The sequence below is a fragment of the Bos grunniens genome, chromosome 22, assembly GCF_055505025.1.
Source record: "Bos grunniens cultivar Pamir isolate PY7600 chromosome 22, Bosgru_T2T1.0, whole genome shotgun sequence".
NCBI lineage: Eukaryota > Metazoa > Chordata > Mammalia > Artiodactyla > Bovidae > Bos > Bos grunniens.
In genome coordinates this window covers 8,258,504-8,281,437 of record NC_141186.1, presented here as the reverse complement: position 1 = coordinate 8,281,437, position 22,934 = coordinate 8,258,504, and the positions used below count along the sequence as shown (strand labels likewise).

General features: G+C 40.7%; 1 long non-coding RNA gene across 8 annotated transcripts in view; it reads right to left on the bottom strand.

Annotated features, from left to right (window-relative positions):
- Positions 1-542: 542 nt before the first annotated feature.
- LOC147347997 (uncharacterized) overlaps positions 543-22,934 on the bottom strand; it is a 66,404-nt gene continuing 44,012 nt past the window's right edge. For 6 of the 8 annotated variants that reach the window (XR_015150896.1, XR_015150891.1, XR_015150889.1 and 3 more), the window contains 3 exons: positions 22,010-22,083; positions 18,100-18,233; positions 13,152-15,969 (listed from right to left, as the gene is read on the bottom strand). This is a non-coding gene — a long non-coding RNA (uncharacterized LOC147347997). Of the gene's footprint in view, positions 889-3,972; positions 4,109-9,226; positions 9,383-13,151; positions 15,970-18,099; positions 18,234-22,009; positions 22,084-22,934 lie in introns of those variants that run through there. The other 2 variants (XR_015150893.1, XR_015150894.1) reach the window with 2 other exon arrangements.

Sequence of the window (22,934 nt, the reverse complement as noted above, 5' to 3'; positions counted from 1 at the left end):
AATATGTGATATTTTGTGACTAGTTTCTGTCACCAACATATTATTTTCTGACTTTTTTATTATATCCATCCTAGTGGGTATGACATGGTATTTTGTGGTTTTGATTTGCATTTCATTGACGACTAATTATATTGTCATCAATATATGTGCTTATTGGCCATTTACATATATATTCTTTGGATAAATGTCTATTTAGGTTCATTGCTCTTTTTAAAAATTGGGTTATATGTCTTTATTATTGAGTTTTAAGAGTTCTTTATATATTGTAGATATAAATTCCTAATTAGACATAGGATCTGCAAATACATTCTCCCATCCTGTGGGCTGTCTTTTCACTTTCTTGGTAATGTCATTTGAAACATAACACTAGAATGTTTTAATTTCAATGAAATCTATTTTTTCCTTTGTTATTCATGCTTTTTGTGAATCTATTGCTAAATCTGAGGTCATGAAAATTTACTACTGTTTTCTTCTGAGAGTATTATTGTTATAGCTTTTACATTAGGTCTTTGATCCATTTTGAATTAATTTTGTATGTGATGTGAGATAGGGATCCAACTTTAATCTTTTGCATGTGGATGTCCAGATGTCTCAGCACCAGTTGTTGAAAATGCTATTGTTTCTTCCCTTGAATGGTTTTGGCATTCTTGTCAAATTTCAATCGACCAGTGATTGATATATTTATTTCTGGAATCTCGTTTTTATTCTCTTGTTCTCTGTGTCTGCCCTTATGCCAATACCACACTGTCTTGGCTACTATCGTTTTGCAGTAAGTTTTTAAATTGGGAAGTGTGAATCCTCCAACTTTATTCTTCTTTTCTAAGGTTCTTTTGTCTGTTCTCAGTTCCTTGAAGTTTCGTATGGATTTTAGAATCAGCTTGTCCACTTCTGGAAAAAAAAAAAAAACGAGAGAAAAGCAGTTATAATTTTGGTAGAGATTGCATTGACTCTGTAGATCAATTTGAGGAATACAAAACACAATTTTAAAGTAATATCTTTTTCTTTTTTTTGGCCACATTGCATGCAGGATCTCAGTTTCCCCGACCAAAGATGGAACTTGCTGTAGAGTCTTGACCACTGGGGAAGTCCCTCAAGTTGTTATTTTAATACCCTTAACTATGGAGTGATTTTTGTATGTAGCAATGAATCACTGTTGAATATACCAATGAATTGCTGTTTTATGTAGCAATGAATACTGTTTACAGGAAAATTGAAAAAAATGAAATGTCCACACATGTATGTCCTCTTTATGGATAAACAAAATGTGGTCTGTATGTATAAATACAATGGAATGTCATTCAGCCTTAAAAAGAAATAAAATTCTAATATATGCTACAACACGGATAAAACTGGAGAACATTATGCTTAGTGAGATAAGCCAGACACAAAAGAACAAACCCTGTGCTCTTCCTCTTATAGGAGATGCCTAGAATAAGCAAATTCATGGAGGCAGAAAGTGTAATAGAGGTTACCAGAGACTGGGGAATTTTTGTTTATTGAGAGAGAGTTTCTATTTGGGAAGGTGGAAAAGTTCTGGAAATAGATACTCGTGGTGGTCGTACAACACCGTGAATGTACTTATTGCTACTGAGTTGTATGCTTAAAAATGGTTGGCATCATATAAATTTTATGTTATATACATTATACCACAATTTTTTAAATACGGGACTTCTCTGTTGGTCCACTAGTCAGGAATCCGCCTTGTAATGCAGGGGACATGGGTTCTGTCCCTGATTGGGGAACTAAGATCCCACACGCCACAGGGCAACTAAGCCTGTGTGCCGTAACCGCTGAGTTCGAGAGCCACCACTAGAGAGTTTGTGTGCCGCAATGAAAGATCCCACATGCAACGAAGATCCTGCCTGCGGCAACCAAGAACCAATGAATCAAATACGTAAATGTTTAAAAAATATATATAGGGACTTTCCTGGGGGTCTAATGTGTAAGGTTCTGAGTTCCCAATGCAGAAAGCCCAGGTTTGACTTCCCTGGTGGCTCAGACGGTAAAGCGTCTGTCTACAATGCGGGAGACCCGGATTCAATCCCTGGGTTGGGAAGATCTCCAGGAGAAGGAAATGGCTATCCACTCCAGTACTATTGCCTGGAAAATCCCATGGACAGAAGAGCCTGATAGGCTACAGTCCACGGGGTCGCAAAGAGTCGGACACGACTGAGCGACTTCACTTTCACTTTCAGGGAACTAGATTCCACACGTCACAGCTAAGAGAGTTCATAAGCCGCAGCTAAAGATCCCTGATGACGCAACTAAGACTCGGCACCACCAAATAAATAATTTTTTTTAAAATGTTCTCTTTGAGTCTGAGTTTTAAAACATGGCTAATCAACTCACTCATCTGGATCACTCTCGAGAGTCCTTGGGTGATAAAACCGCTCTGTAACACATTACTCTTCTGAGCAGCTTTGTCAGTTCTCCTGATTGGCCCCATTCCTGACTCTAGCCGCTTGCCCTACTACAGGGCCACCAAGCTCCTGACCCAAGGATTCAACTTTCACTTCCTGGAATTGACAACAGGATTCTACTTGCTGGGCTTGGCCTTTGGGATGCCCCAGCACAGGACTCAAACGTTACCCATGATCCTTTGCATTCCTGGCGCTACTGGCAAACACTTGCTTCCCCCGTGTGCTTCTGCTTTTTCCAATTAATTAATATATTTTGATTGGAGGACAGTTACAATGTTGTGATGATTTTTGCCATACATCAACATGAATTGGCCACAAGTATACACGTGTCCCCCCCATCCTGGACCCCCTCCCCCCTCCCCCCTCCCTCCTCCCTCCCCACCCTATCCCTCTGGATTGTCCCAGAGCACCGGTTTTGGGTGCCCCGCTTCATGCGTTTGAACTTGCAGTGATCATCTATTTTACATATGGTAATGTGCATGTTTCGATGCTTTTCTCTCAAATCATCCCACCCTCGCCTTCTCCCAGTGAGTCCAAAGTCTGTTCTTTACATCTGTGTCTCCTTTGCTGCCCTGCATGTAGGATCGTCATTCTAAATTCCATATATATGCATTAATATACCGTATTTGTGTTTCTCTTTCTGACTGACTTCACTCTGTATAATAGGCTCCAGTTTCAAACAACTCATTAGAACTCAGCCTCTTTATAGCTGAATAACATTCCATTGTGTATATGTAACACAACTTCCTTATCCATTCATCTGCCGATGGACATCTAGGTTGCTTCCGTGTCCTAGCTATTGTAAGTAGTGCTGCAATGGACATTGGGGTACACGTGTCTCTTTCAATTTTGGTTTCCTTGAGGTGTGCACCATGTGCTTCTTACATCCTCTGAACTTTGAGATGCTCTAGGCTCTGCTCTTCAAATAAAATGCTTGCAAAATTTGGGATATGTTTAAAAATTATTACTTGTTTATCTGAAGTTCAAATTTAACTAAATGTCTTGTATTTTTACTTGCTAAATATGGGAACCCTAGTCCCAGAGCTCTCCCAAGGATATTTCAAAAGAAAATGCACCAGGAAAAATATATGAATATTTTTTAATTTTATTCTCTTTCCTGGTGAAGCCATTTTTCAAAGCATCACCTACGTCAGTATGTCAAGTCCTTCAGCAGCCAGGCTAACAGTCAAAAACCCAGATTTAAACACATATACAATCCTGCCCTCAAGAGAGAAGATAGTGTATAATGAATCTGGTAGCATTTTATTCCACTGGGATTCAATGTATTATTCCACTGTCACTCAATGCATTTTTTCACAACAAGCTACATTGTATGTGTATTTAACCATATAATTTTATACTAGATTAATTTACACTGAAAAAAAAACATGTTTTCTCAAATTATTTACAAAGCATGATCCTCATATAAATAGCACATGTCAGAGTTTTATTTAACTCATTAATGAAGGAACCAGAAGACAGAGAAAATAGTTGAATGAAAATATGAGAGCCTGGGGGGCTTTCCAGGTGGCACTAGTGGTAAGGAACTCACCTGCCATGCAGGAGTCGCAAGAGACATGGGTTCCATCCCTTGGGTCGGAAAGATCCCCTGCAGAAGGGAAAGGCACCCCACTCCAGTATTCTTGCTGGGAGAATCCCATGGACAGAGGAGCCTGGTAGGCTACAATCTGTGGGGTTGCAAAGAGTCAGACATGACTGAGCGACTGAACTGAACCAGTTTTTGCACTTTAACATCTAACTTTACAGTGTTGTGAGATATCCAGGCCCTAATCAGTTGCCAGCCAAACAAAGTTACACTTTCTGAGAGACATGACCTCAGGAGAGTTAATGAGAAAATACTCTAATGTGGGGGCTTCCTTGGTGGTCCAGTGGCTGAGACTCTTCCCTCCCACTGCAGGAGGTGCAGGTTTGGTCCCTGGCTGGGGAACTAAGATCCCACATGCCCTGCAGCCAGGAAAAAAGATCCCCTAATCATGTTTTTGCCCTCTGTCCAATTTCTGGAAATTTTTTTCTGTACACCACCATACACAACATTTATAACTATATTTGGTATGGAAAAATAAAGGATAGAGACAAACGATATGCTTGGTCCCCTTACCCTTCGTCCTGGGATGAGCCTGGGAAAGGAGATAAAAATCTACTCTTCCCTCACTTCCTCTTTGTGTCCTGGGCACTCTGGTCAATGAACGAGTCCAATGTTTAAAGTTGTGGATTTTTCAAACAGGAGGTCACCTAAATGCAAGCCAACTAGTTCACGTGGTGCTTGTCCAAAAAAACCCAATCTGTTCCAATACTGGGGGAAAAATTGACTAACGTTGTCCGAAACTGGAGTCTTGCTAAGTATTTTGAAGGCTAACTTTTACTGTTTAAATTTTGGCATCCATGCTGGATTTAGAATCTAGACAAACAACAAAAAGAGACCATTCTGTAATATTGATATTTTTTTAATACTAACATATAGATTTCAGGCAGTACAGTGAGTTTGTAGTAGACACCTATAGGGTCTACATCCCTTTTTCTAATCTAGTTCCTTGGCTGCTCAAAAAATTGATTGCTAATTCCTCAGAGTGGCCCCTTTCCTGGAGAATTGTTATTGCTGTTGTTCCGCTGCTAAGTCGTGTCTGACTTTGCCACCCCACGGACTGCAGCACGCCAGACTTCCCTGTCCTTCACCATCTCCTGAAGTTTGCTCAAACTCATGTCCATTGAGTCGGTGATGCCATCCAATCATTTTATCCTCTGTTGCCCCCTTCTCCCTCTGCCCTCAATATCTCCAAGCATCAGGGTCATTTCCAATGAGGCGACTCTTCACATCATGTGGCTAAAATATTGGAGCTTGAGCTTCAGCATCAGTTCTTCCAATGAGTATTCAGGGCTGATTTACCTTTAGCCAATAGAAGCCCCTTGTCCTGAGAGGATACTCCCTTCTGAAGGCAGCTCACAGCCAGAGACTGACGGATAAGGATACAAAAGCCTGGACCTTCTGTCTCAAGGTACAGTTCACACTGCAGAGCTCCTCAAGGTGTCAGGCAGAAGCTAGACTCCAGGTAAGACACATTCTCTCTTAGTTTTTTTTTCTTTTACCTTTTCAAAAAATGTTTACTTAGTTATTTTATGTTTGGCCATGTTGGATCCTCGTTCTCTAATTGCAGCAAGCCGGGGCTACTCTACTTGTGGTACACAGGCTTCTAGTTGCAGTGGCTTCTCTTGTTGCAGAGCACCGGCTCTAGACTGCATGGGCTTCAGAAGTTGGAGCTCGCAGACTCTGGAGCATGGGCTCAGTAGTTTTGGCACAGGGCCTTAGTTGCCCCATGGTATGTGGGATCTTTCTGTGTCCCTCCTGGGCATTGCAGGGCAGATTCTTTTTTTTTTTTAATATTTATTTTTATTTATTTATTTGGCTGTGTCAGGTCTTAGCTGCTGTGTGTAGAATCTTTAGTTGCGGCATATGGGACTTAGTTCCCAGACCAGGGATCAAACCCAGGCCCTCTGCATTGGGAGCGTGGAGTCTTAGCCACTGGACCACCAAGGAAGGCCTGCAAGGCAGATTCTTAACCACTGGACCACCAGGGAAAGCCCTCTTGCTTAGCTTTTGATCCCTGCCCTTTCCTTGAAAGCACATACTCAAGAATCCCTATTTCCACATCTGGCAAACATGACATAAGTCAAGAGGATCAAGTGAAAAGTAAGCTTCCTTCTTGCGTCTCTCCTGCAGGCATCCAGTTCACTCATAAGAGGTAAGCAGGGTTGCCAGTGTTTTGGATAAACTAACAGAAATATAAAATAAAAATATACCTGAGTCTCCTACATTGAGATGAATTCTTTACGTTCTGAGCCACCAGGGAGGCCCATATATATCATATGTACATATAAATTAGATGTATGAAATATGCATGTTTGTGGGTTTATTTTTGTTTAATATAAACAAATGGTATCACTGTCACTGTTTTGCATATTTATTTGAAAATACATGTTGGAGATGGTGCCTAACCAGTAAACAATGCTGTTTCACTTGTGGAAGCCGTTCTGTTGTATTTAGGAAATTGGTCCTCTAATTATGAACACGTAGGTTGTTGCCATGTAGGGCTTCCCTAATGGCTCAGTGGGTAAAGAATCCGTCTGCAATGCAGGAGACACAGGAGATGCAGGTTCAACCCCTGGGTGGGGAAGATCCCCTGGAGAAGGAAATGGCAACCCACTCGAGTAGTCTTGTCTGGAAAATCCCATCGCCAGAGGAGCCTGGCAGGTTGTAGTCCGTGGGGTCACAGAGTCGGGCACGACTGAGCACAAAGCAGATGCTGAGGTTGTCTCCAAAGTCTAGGTACTAAATAAGTACTTGTGGGAATGCTATAGTGAATCCTGTTTTGTGTGAAACATCATAAATTATGAATATTGTTATAGGGAATATTCTCATTCGAGGAATTTCTGGATCAAAAGGTACATATATTTTGCCAGATATTGCTGAAGTGCTTTCCACAGAAGTTAAATCAGTTTTCACTGCCACGGAAAATATGTGGAAATGGCTGTTTGTCTAACCCTCCCCAACATGATGTGTGGCTATTTGTTTTATATTTGCCAGTCTGACATGTAAAAAATGGTATCTTTTACAGTAAATGACATTATGCATGTATTTATATATTTAAGAGCCATTGGCATTTCCTTTTGGGCACTATTTATGTTCTTTTCCACTTTTATATTGGATTTTGCTATTTATTATTAATTTGTAGACACTCTATATATTAGGAAAATTAACTCTCTGAAATGTAAATATTATTTCCAAGTTTATTGTTACCCTTTTCCTTTCTTTATGCGGTTTCAGTGCCATGCAGAATTCTGTCTTGTTTTTTTAGGTGGTTCAATATATAAATCTGTTGCTTTATTGTTCTTGATTTTTATGTATTACTGGGCAAATTCTTCCCTGGTTCTAATTGTTTTGAAAATTGTCCCACATTTTCTTCTGATACTTTTATAAGTTTTCCCTTTTTTTAACATTTAATCTAATGCATTTGAAATTTGGGTACAAATTGAAAAGAAATAATGCAGTTCTTTTTTTTTTTTTCAGAAGAATAGCCAGTTATCTCAATATAATTTATTTAAAAACCTATCTTATTATTTCTGTCTAGATACGATAAAAAATAAATGTTGGACTTCATTAATGTTTTTCAGGACTTGTGGAGATAATATGATTTTGCTTTTCCTCTAGTAAGTGGTGAATTATTGAACAATCCTTGCATTCTTGGAGTAAATATCACTTAATGAAGCTGTATCATTTTTTATATTTTTATTTATTATTATTTTTAATTAAATAACAATAGGCTGTGCTGTGCAGCATGCAGGATCTTAATTCCCCAACCAGGAATTGGACCCATGCCCCCTTCATTGGGTGTCCAGAGTCTTAACCACTGGGCCCCCAGGGAAGTTCCTGTATTATTCTTTTAATGTACTCCTTAATTCTGTTTGATTTAGGTCATACCTGAATGGTCTAGTGGTTTTCCCTAGTTTCTTCAATTTCAGTCTGAATTTGGCAATAAGGAGTTCATGATCTGAGCCACAGTCAGCTCCTGGTCTTGTTTTTGCTGACTGTATAGAGCTTCTCCATCTTTGGCTGCAAAGAATATAATCAATCTGATTTTGGTGTTGACCATCTGGTGATGTCCATGTGTAGAGTCTTCTCTTGTGTTGTCGGAAGAGGGTGTTTGCTATGACCAATGCATTTTCTTGGCAAAACTCTATTAGTCTTTGCCCTGCTTCATTCTGTACTCCAAGGCCAAATTTGCCTGTTACTCCAGGTGTTTCTTGATTTCCTACTTTTGCATTCCAGTCCCCTATAATGAAAAGGACATCTTTTTTGGGTGTTAGTTCTAAAAGGTCTTGGAGGTCTTCATAGAACTGTTCAACTTCAGCTTCTTCAGCATTACTGGTTGGGGCATAGACTTGGATTACTGTGGTATTGAATGGTTTGCCTTGGAAACGAACAGAGATCATTCTGTCGTTTTTGAGATTGCATCCAAGTACTGCATTTCAGACTCTTTTGTTCACCACGATGGCTACTCCATTTCTTCTGAGGGATTCCTGCCCACAGTAGTAGATATAATGGTCATCTGAGTTAAATTCACCCATTCCAGTCCATTTTAGTTCGCTGATTCCTAGAATGTCGATGTTCACTCTTGCCATCTCCTGTTTGACCACTTTCAATTTGCCTTGATTCATGGACCTGACATTCCAGGTTCCTATGCAGTATTGCTCTTTACAGCATCGGACCTTGCTTGTATCACCAGTCACATCCACAACTGGGTATTGTTTTTGGTTTGGCTCCATCCCTTCATTCTTTCTGGAGTTATTTCTCCACTGATCTCCAGTAGCATATTGGGCACCTACTGACCTGGGGAGTTCCTCTTTCAGTATCCTATCATTTTGCCTTTTCATTCTGTTCATGGGGTTCTCAAGGCAAGAATACTGAAGTGGTTTGCCATTCCCTTCTCCAGTGGACCACATTCTATCAGATCTCACCACCGTGACCCGCCCATCTTGGGTGGCCCCACGGGCATGGCTTACTTTCATTGAGTTAGACAAGGCTGTGGTCCTAGTATGATTAGATTGACTAGTTTTCTGTGAGTATGGTTTCAGTGTGTCTGCCCTCTGATGCCCTCTTGCAACACCTACCATCTTACTTGGGTTTCTGTTACCTTGGAGGTGGGGTATCTCTTTACGGCTGCTCCAGCAAAGCACAGCCATTGTTCCTTACCTTGGATGAGGGGTATCTCCTCACCGCCGCCCCTCCTGACCTTGAACATGGAGTAGCTCCTCTAGGCCCTCCTGCACCCGCACAGCCCCCGCTCCTTGGACGTGGGGTAGCTCCTCCCGGCTGCTGTCCCTGAGCTTGGACGTGGGGTAGCTCCTCTTGGCCGCGCTTGTGCCCCGTCGCAGCCGCCCGCGCATATCTGAGGAAATATCAATAACCTCAGATATGCAGATGACACCACCCTTATGGCAGAAAGTGAAGAGGAACTAAAAAGCCTCTTGATGAAAGTGAAAGTGGAGAGTGAAAAAGTTGGCTTAAAGCTCAACATTCAGAAAACGAAGATCATGGCATCTGGTCCCATCACTTCATGGGAAATAGATGGGGAAACAGTGGAAACAGTGTTAGACTTTATTTTTCGGGGCTCCAAAATCACTGCAGATGGTGACTGTAGCCATGAAATTAAAAGACGCTTACTCCTTGGAAGAACAGTTATGACCAACCAAGATAGTATATAGAAAAGCAGAGACGTTACTTTGCCAAAAAAGGTCTGTCTAGTCAAGGCTATGGTTTTTCCAGCAGTCATGTATGCATGTGAGAGTTGGACTGTGAAGAAAGCTGAGCGCTGAAGAATTGATGCTTTTGAACTGTGGTGTTGGAGAAGCCTCTTGAGAGTCCCTTGGACTGCAAGGAGATCCAACCAGTCCATTCTGAAGGAGATCAGCCCTGGGATTTCTTTGGAAGGACTGATGCTAAAGCTGAAACTCCAGTACTTTGGCCACCTCATGCGAAGAATTGACTCATTGGAAAAGATTCTGATGCTGGGAGGGATTGGGGGGCAGGAGGAGAAAGATTGAAGGCAGGAGGAGAAGGGGAAGACAGAGGATGAGATGGCTGGATGGCATCACTGACTCAATGGACATGAGTCTGAGTGAACTCCGGGAGTTGGTGATGGACAGGGAGGCCTGGAGTGCTGTGATTCATGGGGTCTCAAAGAGTTGGACACGACTGAGCAACTGAACTGAACTGAATTGTGTTTGGAGAAGGAAACGGCAGCCCATTGCAGTATTCTTGCCTGGAGAATCCATGGACAGAGGAGCCTGATGGGCTACAGTCCGTGGGGTCGCAAAGAGTCGGACATGACTGAAGTGACTTAGCATGCGTGTGTACATTAATTCTGTTTTGTTATTATTCTTTGTCACTAAGTTGTGTCCAACTCTTTGCAACCCCATGAACTGCATCATGCCAGGCTTCCCTGTCCTTCACTATCTCCCTGAGTTTACTCAAACTCATGTCCAGTGAGTCAGTAATGCCATCCCACCTCTCATCCTCTGTTATTACTTTCTCCTCCTGCCTTCAATCTTTCCCAGCATCAGGGTCTTTTCCAGTGAATCAGTTCTTTGCATCTGGTGACCAAAGTATTGGAGCTTCAGCCTCAGCATTAGTCCTTCCAATGAATAATCAGGGTTGATTTCCTTTAGGATTGACTTCCTTGCTGTCCAGGGGATTCTCAAGAGTCTTCTCCAGCACCACAGTTTGAAAGCATGAATTCTTCGGCTCTCAGACTTCTTTCCAACTCTCACATCCATACATGACTACTAGAAAAACCATAGCTTTGACTATGTGGACCTTTATTGGCATAGTGAAGTCTCTGCTTTTTACATAAATATTTGTAAGTTATATTAAGCTATAGTTTTAGTTTTTGGTAATATCTTTGTGGTTATATTCACTTCATTAAACATTACGAAGTCTTTTCATTTCACGCTTTAGAACACAGGAGCACAGAGTCATTATTTCTTAAGGTTTGGTAGAAGTTTCAGTGAAAATGTTTGTGCCAGGATGGTTTGGGGGGGAGTAGCTCTTTAATATTTCCCCCCATTTTTCTGTGGTACTCAGTCTATTTATATTTTCTATCTATTCTAAGGTCAGTTTTGGCAATCCTTCATTTGAACCAGGTTCTCAAATTTCTTTTCTAGTGATATACAAGATAGTCTCACCTCAATCTATTAACTTCTCCTGTATCTATATTTAACTTTCATATAAATTCTTATTTTATATATTTATGATTTTACTCTTTTAACTTCAATTAAGTTTAAAAAACAATTAATCTTGCTTTATTTTTTTTTGAAAAATTCTGTTTGGGGTTTATTTCTCAGATCTGCCACTTTAAAAAATTGTTTATTTTGATTTTATATTTAATTCATTAATTTTTATAATGCTAAGATTATTTTCTTGTGTTTTTCTAATTTTTGGATTTGAACATTAATTCTTTTACTGTTAATCTTGCTTTTTAAAAAATTAATGCATTAGAACTTAGTACTTTTGTATGTATCTCAGATGTTTTCCTACATGAAATTCAGTTACAATTTCACTTTCAATTTCCTCTTTAATCCAAAAGATGTTTAAAATGTTTATGATTTACTGGTATAGTCATATTATTAATTTCTAATTTAATTATATTAGGTAAAAATAATATTTTCAAAAATTAATGTTGCCTATATAATTTCTATTTTTTGAAATTTATTAACTTTTAAAAATCATATTTTGTGAATATTCTTGGTCACATAAAAAGATGTATTTTAATATGGAGAGTATGGAGTTATATAGGGCTTCCGAGGTGGCTCAGTAGTAAAGAATCCTCTTGCCAGTACAGGAGATGGGGATTCAATCCCTAGATCCCCTGGAGGAGAAAATGGCAAACAACTCCAATATTCTTGCCTGGGACATGCTATGGACAGAGGAGCCTGGCAAGCTACAGTCATGAGGTTGCAACGAGTTGGACACAACTGAGTGACTGAGCACGCATGCACACATAGGGTTATTTATATAAATTAGAGCCTTAATATGTTTGAATCCTTGGTGGAAAGACACAGGAAAAAAATATCATTTTAAAAGATGGTTTTACTACTCCTTTGTTGTAGAGAGTATTGTGGGAACACTGTTCCTAGGGTTTTAGGGAAAGAGAAAATATTGTTTTAAAATTTATAGCTGTAATTTTTGTCTTTTGCTTTGTAGGTTGTAAAAGCTGTAAAGAGTCTTTTAAGAGCTGTTATTTGATACAAAAAAAAAAAACAAGATTTTGCAGCATGGCTGATTTAGGAGTAGTAACGATTTATGTACAGGTTTTTTTTCTTTTTTTGGCTGTGCTGGCTCTTCACTGCAATACCTGCTCTTTCTCTAGTTAGAGCACCCAGGCTTAGTGGCTCCATAGAATGTGGAATCTTAGTTCCCTGACCAGGGATCGAACCCGTGTCCCCTGCATTGGAAGGCAGAATCTGAACCACTGGGCCACCAGGGAAGTCCCCTGATATATGGTTTCAAAGTTCCACTTTCTCTGTACTAACATTCACTTATGTTAAAACTTTCAGTAAACCTCCTATATGGAGTGTTTGGGAGTAAAAAAAAGGAGACCTTTGTGAACATTTGAGGTAGTGGAGGGCTGCAACCACCAGGAACAGTTACAATACAAGCAATGGTGACCAGCAGAAAAAGACCTGACTTTGGTACTGAGGATTGAGACCTTAAGGCGCCATTCAATAAAGAAATTGGGTTAGTGTAGGTTAATTCAGGAATAGACTTGACATACCTTCTCCTGGAATATACTGGATAACACAAAACATTAAAAAGAGAAGCTACAGCCTGCTAAGCCACGGGTTGGGACAATCTAACCAGCAGATATTTATTTCATGTCATTGTAAATAATAAAAGCTCATTGTTTTATTGAGTACTTGCTATTTGCCATCCACTGGCACTGGGCTGATGAATATATACATTAAATGAATTGTGGTTCAGTTGCTAAGTTGTGTCTGATTCTTTGCAACCCTCTGGACTGAAGCACATCAGGCTTTCCTGTCCTTCACTATCTCCCAGAGCTTGTTGAAACTCATGTCCATTGAGATGAGATGAGATGCCATCCAATAATCTCATCCTCTGCTGCCTCCTTCTCCTCCTGCCCTCAATCTTTGCCAGCAGCTGGGTCTTTTCCAGTGTCGGCTCTTTGCATCAGGTGGCCAAAGTACTGGAACTTCAACTTCTGCCTCAGCCCTTCCAGTGAATATTCAGGGTTGATTTCCTTTAGGATTGACTGACTTGATCTCCTTAAAAACTTTGGATATTATATTCAAAACAAATAAAGACAGCTTTGAAAGATGGAGCAAAGAAAACAGAATAGTTAGGGACCTCAGGACTCAAGGATTGCTGTGTATTGAATTCCGTAGGTTTTCTTTTTCTCTCATATTTTCAACTGGGTCCTGGAGAAGCTACCAACCCAGAAATGCCATGTCAACCAAAAAAAAAAAAAAGTCTAAGAAAAATTCATTCTTTCTAGCCAAAGGACAGGAAAGGAGCAGTCTAGTAAGACTGAAAACTTGTAGACAATAATGGCCCTACTGCAGTCAAATGCCTCAGGAATAACAGGCCCCATCCCCACCCTTGTCAACAGAGGTTGAGTGGAGAGCCTAGACTTCCATCCTCATCTCGCTGGAATGAGGCACCCTCCTCCCTGTGTCTGAATGATGTCAGAGAAGGTCGTAAGGAGCCAGGACTTTCATCCTAACCACCCTGTTCAAAAGCCCTCCATCCTCCACAGCTTCATGCAGAGAACTTGGCTCCCACTCCACCTGGCAGTGAAAGGCAGCATCCCACTCCCTCCACTGGTGTGATGTGGGAGGAAACCTGCTGAAATTAAAGCTTTCAATAAGAGGAACGATTTCATAACATAATAACCAAGTTGTCTGGAACTAATTTAGAAAAAGAAGCCCTACTCCCACAAATCAGGAAAAGTCTCTACTAGAATGAGAAAAGATGGTCAAACAGATGGCAGGACCAAGATAACACAGATGTTGGAACTAGCCGATGGGGGTTTTAAAGAGTCCATCATAAAAAATGCTGCAATGAAAAATTTTGAACATGCTTTAGACAAGTGAAAAAAATGGGAAATTTCAGCAAAGAAATGGAAACTATAAAGAAGAGCCAAAAGAGAATTTTAGAACTGAGAAATATAATAAAATATAAGAACTCTCTGGAAGGGCTAAATAGCAGACAGGAGAATAAATCAGTGAGTTTGAAGTGAGATCAGTAAGACTTATCCAATTAGAACTACAGAAAGAAAATAAACTGAAAGAAAAAAAAAAATGAAGAGAACCTCAGGGATATGTGAGATCATAACGAGTCTTTCCAGAGAAGGGAAGGAGTGTGAGACTGAAAAAGAGCTCAACAAAATAGTGGCTGAAAGTGTTCTGAACTTGGCAGAAGATATTAACCCATAGATTCAAGAAGCTGTTGAATCCCAATCAGGACAAGCCCAAAGAAATACATACCAAGATTGATCCTAACCAACTTCTGAAAGCTAAAAACAGAAAAAAAGAGAGGAGACAGAAGTGATGTCTACAAGTAAGTAGAGTAAAAACAAATTGAATGATGTCAGATTTCTCATCAGAGATCATGGAGGCCAAAAGGAAAGTGACTCAACATTTTTGAAGCATTAAAAGAAAAGAACTGTGAATCCAGAATTCTACATTCAGTGAAAGTATGCTTCAGGTAGAAGAGGATATCAAGACATTCTCATGGAGAAAAACTAAAAGAATTTGTCAACATCAGACTAAACCTGAAAAGATATAGTTAATGGAAATTCTTTAAACAGAAGGAAACTTACAAAAGGAGATAGGTGGTGTTATTGTTTTGTTTTGTTTTGTTTTGTTTTGTTTTGGCTGCACTGAGTGGCATGTGGAATCTTAGTTCCCAGACCAGGGATTGAACCTATGCCCCCTGCGTTAGAAGCTGAGTCTTAACCCCTGGGCCTCCAGGGAAGTCCATGAAACTTATAAAAGGAGGAATCTTGTAACCTGAGGAAGGAAGAAGGAAGGATAATGAATAGAGTAAAATTACTGATAAATACAATTGACTTTTCTTCTTGAGTTTTTAAAACTATGTTTGTTTGTTGAAGCAAAAATGATAACATTGCCTGACATACCTCAATATGTGGAGAGGAAACACTTAAGACAATTATAAATGGGGATAGATAAGGGGAAAAGACAGTAAGGTTTCCACGCTTCACTCAAACTGGTAAAATGTCAACACCAAAAACTCCCTTAAAATTAAAAGAATGTAGAAAATTAAAAATAAGTGATACATTTCACCACCAGTTTTATACCATCATTTAAAAAAAATGTAAACCAAAGAGCTCCTTTTGAAATGGAGATGTGAAAGCCTTTGCTTTTGCTAGAGTGCTCAGTACAACGAAGGTAAAATTTGTCCGTGCTGCTGTAGGTGGAGAGACTATATATTTACTTTATAAAAATGACTGTGTTCTGTATCTAAAGAGCAGTGTGCGTATGTATAAGCATGTGTGTGGGGTGTGTATGTGTGTCCATGTTCGAACTTATGGCTCAACCTGTGTTTTTTTTTTTTTTTTTTAAGTCTTTATTGAATTTGTTACAATATTGCTTCTGCTTTGTGTGTCCTTGTTTTGGCGACCAGGCATGTGGGATCTTAGCTGTCCGACCAGGAATCAAATCCACACCCCCTGCATTAGCAGGCAAAGTTTTAACCACTGGACCGCCAGGGAAGTCCCTCAACCAGTTTTCATAACGGACTTTATGAGACTTGAGTGCTACTTCAGGACCTCCTGGTTGACGATAAGCAGCAAGCACTTGCAGAGAAGTCATTCTTCCCACTTTGACACAACAACCACAAGCCTCTGGAAGTTCGGGGGTGCAGTAGGGGGTCCAGGAGATCAGCACTGCTCCTTGACTCTGGATTTGTCTTGAAGACTCCAGCCAGCCAGGGAAGCTGATCAGACAGGAGCAAAACGAGGGTCATTTTGTCACCAGCAGTGAGACAATACCTGGGGAACTCTGAGAAAGGACAGGGCATATAGGAGCAAAGACTGGGTACCCTAGTGGGAGGGAGGGGCTCAGTATCTTTGTAACTGGCTCAGCAGCAAAGAATCCGCCTGCCAATGCAAGAGAGTTCGATCTCCAGATCCCCTGGAGAAGGAAATGGCAACAACTCCAGTATTCTTGCCTGGGAGATCCCATGGACAGAGGAGCCTGGCAGGCTGCAGTCCATGGGGTCGCAAAAGAGTTGGACATGACTTGCAACTAAACAGCTAAAGATCCTTAAGAAAATATGGCTTCATTTTACTCTTAACTTCAGTGTAACTTTGACAAATAAGCGATAGTTGCATTCTCAGAGATCTTAAGCTGTCGCTTATTCTCCAGGTCTAGAGAGCTAAACCACTTTCGAGGAGAGATCATTTCTAAACATTCTAAAAAGTTACTTATTTACTTTCATTTTCTATTATTTATTTTGGCTGCACTGGGTCTTCATTGTAGCATGTGGGCTTCTCTAGTTGCAGCACACAGGCTTAACTGTGGATGTGGGATCTTAGTTCCCCAACCAGGGATCCAACCCAGGCCCCCTGCACTGGGAGTATGGAGTCTTATTCACTGGACCATCAGAGAATTCCCTCAAAAGAAATGTTTAGACTTCCTCACTACTTCTATTTATTGTCTGAAAGATTTTACTATTTGAAAATTAATCCTAGTTGCAAACCATTCTCTCCCAACATGGGGTTAAATTTTAGTTTCCTGTATTTTGTTTTCATTTGAGTTGGGAGACTGTTGACCTTCATATTGATCTTTAAAAGTAATATTATAGAGGGTGCCATTAAATCATGATTGCATTAGTTGGAATTCTTTTGGCTGTGAGTAACAGAAACCCAACTCAAATTAGCTCAAACAGTAAAGGATTGCGTCTACTTTCAGCTGTAGCTGGATTAGGGGCTCAAATACTATCTACAGGGGCTCATGTTTTTCTCCTACAATCAAAGGTTATGTCTGTATCTCATGAGACTTCCCTGGTGGTCCAGTGGTTAAGAAGCCACCTTCCAATGCAGCGGATGCCAGTTTGATCCCTGATTGGGGAACTAGATCTCACGTGTCATGGAGCAACTAAGCCCATGTGTTCCGGTGTTAGAGCAGCAGTTCGAGAAGCCCAAGAGCTGCTGTAGGGTAAGGGAGTTAGAGAAGGTGAGGTTTGGAAAAAGACCGAGCGGGCACTTTACAGGAACAGATCACCTTTAATGAGGCGAGAAGGGGCGGCCATCAGATTAGTGAGCGGCTGCACAGACCCAAGAAAAGAGGAAGTATATATAGGCATGTATGTGGAAAGCTACAGTCTTAAGGGGTCTGTTCTTCTCCAAGGTTGTTCGGAGTAGTTATCTCTTAAATGGCTGGGGCCAGGAATTCTGGAGACCGGCCAGAGGCTGGACCGGCTGGGAGCTGGGCGTAATCAACCTTAATGTCCATTTTTTTCCTTCGGGTGAGAGAGTTCTTTGTTTTGCATAGAATAGTGGGGAGGACCCAGAGGGGAGTTTTAACTCCAGGCTATTTTGGGCCGTGTAACTTTCCTTCAGCTGCAATGAAAGATCCCGCATGCTGCAACTAAGACCCGACACAGCCAAATAAATAAATAAACAAATAAAAAGCTAATTCAAAAAAAAATTTTATATAAAAAATCAGTATCTATATCTCGGAGAAATCTCTCCAACAAGCAGGCAAAAGAAGTCTTATTGAAAACTGCATTTGGCCTAGGTTAGTTCAGGTAACTGTCTAAATCAATTAACGTTCCCAGGGAAATGAATGGCCAGACCTGGTTACCTGTGGGGGAGTGAACACTGACAGTCTCACCAGACCCACTTGATAGGACTTCCCCACAGGAAAGAAGCAGTCTGGTATCAGAGTATGAGGAGAGGAATGCAAATTACACCCCAAATGATAGATGCCCAACAGATGTCTAGCTATTGTGCTTGGCAATATGAGTACAGAAGTAATAAAACACAGACACTACCCTCAACGGGCTCATTTCCCCCAGTTTTCTTCCTTTTCTTTCCTTTAACAATTTAGTAAATGGCTTTACCTCATTTTTAAGGTGCTATTCCAGACTGGAGCCTTCTGATTTCTATCTGAAAGGTCTTTGAGATCTGGAGAGTTTCTGTTTCAGATTTATACTCAAGAAAAATTCCTGATCATCCTGGGACTTTCCGATTCACACTGTGAGAACAAAAACATTTAAAATGAAAACCATTATTTATCGAATGTGTTGTAAGGAAAATATAACTGGTAAAACTAGAGACTCCTCTTATTAAAAAGAAGTAATGCATGATTAAAGCAGTGCTGAGGGAAAGAATTCCCATCTAGATTCACCAATCATGACATGGGTGTTCCTCTGACATGTCCACACATGTGATGGGCATACCTTACATGTGTACATCATTCATGCTCACTCCACCCATCCCAGGAACCTGCAGAGTCAAGGTCTTTTTCAGATACTATTGAGACTTGGATTACGCTTGGATGAAGGGGTGAGGAGGGAGAGGACATATACAAAACTGCAAATGCCAAGCCATACTATCTAATTTGTCAACTCCTTCATTTTTAAGAGTCACCATTTATAACATGAGCAATCAATGCTAGTATTGAAAAGAAAAGAACCTGAAACATTGATTGGTCTATTCTCTTGCTTCAGGGACAGATCTGTAACTGATTTAACTATGCAGTTAATCCTCAGGCAATAACATTCCAGGTATCTTCCGTAATTCACTGCATTGAAGCCCATCCCTAGGACTCAACCCAGAACTTGGTTGGGCTGGGAACAAAATGAGGCATAAATAAATGGGAGTGTTCATGAGTGACAGAGAGAAATAGACCAAGAAAATTACCAAAAAAGTTTTTGAAATGAAAACAGGATTCTTTCAAAAGTTATGTGATTGGATTTTCAGGTAAACATGATGGATGAACCACATCTATTTCTCTGCTCCATCCAAAAACCACACCAAAATGACAAGAGTCCACCTTTTTATTGCACCACTTGAAAAAAAGTGAAGTGTAGTTAATGTACAGTGTTGTCTAGTTTCAACTGTACAGCAAAGTGACTCAGTTGTATGTGTGTATATATGTGTGTGTATGCATGTATATATTTCCGTAAGGGCTTATAAAACCCACATGAACTTTTTGGCCAACCTAAAATATGTATATCAGTTCAGTTCAGTCCAGTCGTGTCTGACTCTTTGTGACCCCATGGACTGCAGCATGCCAGGCCTCCCTGTCCATCACCAACTCCCGGAGTTTACTCAAACTCATGTCCGTTGAGTCGGTGATGCCATCCAACCATCTCATGCTCTGTCGTCCCCTTCTCCTCCCGCCTTCAATCTTTTCTCGGTATCAGGGTCTATTCAAATGAGTCAGTTCTTTGCATCAGGTGGCCAAAGTTTCTGCTTCAGCATCAGTCCTTCCAATGAATATTCAGGACTGATTTCCTTTAGGATGGAATGGTTGGATCTCCTTGCTGTCCAAGGGACCCTCAAGTCTTCTCCAACACCACAGTTCAAAAGCATCCATTCTTTGGCGCTCAGCTTTCTTTATGGTCCAACTCTACCATCCATACATGACCACTGGAAAACCATAGCTTTGACTAGACAGACCTTTGTCAGAAAGGTAATGTCTCTGCTTTTTAATATGCTGTCTAGGTTGGTCATAACTTTTCTTCCAAGGAGCAAGAGTCTTTTATTTTCATGGCTGCAGTCACCATCTGCAGTGATTTTGGAGCCCAAAAAGATCAAGTCTGTCACTGTTTCCACATCTATTTGCCATGAAGTGATGGGACCAGATGCCATGAACTTAGTTTTCTGAATGTTGAGTTTTAAGCCAACTTTTTCACTCTCCTCTTTCACTTTCATCAAGAGGCTCTTTAGTTCTTCTTCGCTTTCTGCCATAAGTGTGATATATATTCTTTTTTCAGATCCTTTTCCATTAGAGGTTCACACTGACACTGAGTATAGCTCCTTGTGCTATACAGTACGTCTTTGTTGTTTAACTATGTTACACACAGTAGTTTGTGTCTGCTAATCCCAACTCCTAATTTATCCCTCCCTGTGGAGCACAATAAACTGTGGAAAATTCTGAAAGAGATGGGAATACCAGACCACCTGACCTGCCTCTTGAGAAATTTGTACGCAGGTCAGGAAGCAACAGTTAGAACTGGACATGGAACAACAGACTGGTACCAAATAGGAAAAGGTGTACATAAAGGCTTATATTGTCACCTTGTTTATTTAACTTATATGCAGAGTACATCATGAGAAACGCTGGACTGGCAGAAACACAAGCTGAATCAAGAGTGCCGGGATAAATATCAATAACCTCAGATATGCAGATGACACCACCCTTAGGGCAGAAAGTGAAGAGGAACTAAAAAGCCTCTTAATGAAGGTGAAAGTGGAGAGTGAAAAAGTTGGCTTAAAGCTCAACATTCAGAAAACGAAGATCATGGCATCCGGTCCCACCACTTCATGGGAAATAGATGGGGAAACAGTGGAAACAGTGTCAGACTTTATTTTTCTGGGCTCCAAAATCACTGCAGATGGTGACTGCAGCCATGAAATTAAAAGACGCTTACTCCTTGGAAGGAAAGTTATGACCAACCTAGGTAGCATATTCAAAAGCAGAGACATTACTTTGCCAACAAAGTTTCGTCTAGTCAAGGCTATGGTTTTTCCTGTGGTCATGTATGGATGTGAGAGTTGGATTGTGAAGAAGGCTGAGTGCTGAAGAATTGATGCTTTTGAACTGTGGTGTTGGAGAAGACTCTTGAGAGTCCCTTGGACTGCAAGGAGATCCAACCAGTCCATTCTAAAGGAGATCAGCCCTGGGATTTCTTTGGAAGGAATGATGCTAAAGCTGAAACTCCAGTACTTTGGCCACCTCATGCGAAGAGTTGACTCATTGGAAAAGACTCTGATGCTGGGAGGGATATGGGGCAGGAGGAGAAGGGGAGGACAGAGGATGAGATGGCTGGATGGCATCACTGACTCGATGGACATGAGTCTGAGTGAACTCCGGGAGTTGGTGATGGACAGGGAGGCCTGGCGTGCTTCGATTCATGGGGTCGCAAAGAGTTGGACATGACTGAGAGACTGATCTGATCTGATCTGATCACCACCCTTTCCTCTTTGGTAACCATAAGTTTGTTTTCTATGTCTTTGGGTCTCTTTCTGTTTTGTAAATAAGTTCATGTATATCATTTTTTTTATTCCACATATAATATGACATTTGTCTTTCTCTGAGTTGAATTTTTAACAGCTTTAATGAGGTACATTTGACATACAGTTAACTTCAGTTGACCCTCTGTATCCACAAGTTCTGTGTTCATGGGTTCCACATCCACAGAGTCAACTAATATGAATGTATTTGGAAAAAATTTTCTTCTCTAGAAAGTTCCAAAAGCAAAACTTCCCTTATTGCACTGGCTAGCATGTCCAGTGATATGCTGAGTAAAAGGGACATAAGCATACTTGTTTTGCTCCTGGTCTTAGGGGAGAAAGCATTCAATAATTTTGCCATTAAACATTATACATAATTAAATATTTTATTAGCTGTAGGTTTTATCAAGTTGAACAAGTTCTCTTTCCTTTCTACTTAACTCACAACTAGATCCTCTAAAAAGTTATGTGGTTGGATTTCTAGCTGACCATGCTTGATTGAGTACATAGATTCATCAGCTCCTTCCCAAATCCTCACCAAAATTATCATATATAATTTTTTTAAAAAGATATAGACTCATAAGAATAAAAAACAAAAGCCAAAATATTGACAACCAAAAAACCAGACTTAACAGCACTGAAAAAACTGAAAGCCTACTTTTCAGTGGTGGGGGAGCAATTTAGAACAAACTTAATGGAAAGGCAAAACCCTCCAAAAAGACCTGAACTCAGCATAAGTAAGGAATAAGTACTGGGACTTCCCTGGTGGTCGAGTGGTTAAGACTTCACCTTCCAATGCAGGGGATGCAGATTCACTCCTTGGTGGGGGAGCTCAGATCCCACATACCTCACAACCAAAAAACCTAAACAGAAAACAGAAACAGTCATGTAAGAAATTCAATAGAGACTTTAAAAATGGTCCACTTAAAAAAATCTTTCAAAAAATAAATAAAAAGAAAACTTTAAAAAAGAAGAACCAAGGGTTTCCCTAGTGGCTCAGTGGTAAACAATCTGCCCGCCAAGGCAGGAGACATGGGTTCAACCCCTGATCCAGAAGATCCCATATGCCATGGAGTAACAAAGCCCTTGCACCACAATTACTGCGCCTGTGCTCTAGAGCCTGTGAGCCACACTACTGAGCCTAGAGCCCCTGGACTGCAACAAGAGAAGCCACCATAATGAGAAGCCCACACACCGCAAATGGAGAACAGCCCCCGATCATCACTGCCTCTAGAGAAAAGCTCACGCAGCAAGACCCAGCACAGCCAAAAATAAATAAATATAATTGGAGTAGACAATGGCAACCCACTCCAGTACTCTTGCCTCGGAAATCCCATGGATGGAGGAGCCTGGTGGGCTGCAGTCCATGGGATCGCATATAAAAGAAGGACCAAGTACTTCCAAAGGTAGGATGAGAGTGTGGGAGGATTGGCTGATTATATGAATAAGAAGCAGTTAAAACAACAGGTGAGAAACAGAAAGTCACTTTCCCCACCTGGTGCCACCAGAAGGCTATCCTTCCCCCACAATAGCACAATACTGGAGGCTCAGTACTGAAAACACTGAACCAAAGAGCATATGAGGCAGAGCTGAGGGCAGGGTTAAGTGCCACAGTGAGACGAGGGGAATTAATTATAGTCTAGATACTGAATGGGATCAGCAGCATCCTTTCCCTGCTGTTTTGTGAAAACCAGGCTTATGCATCTATATTAAT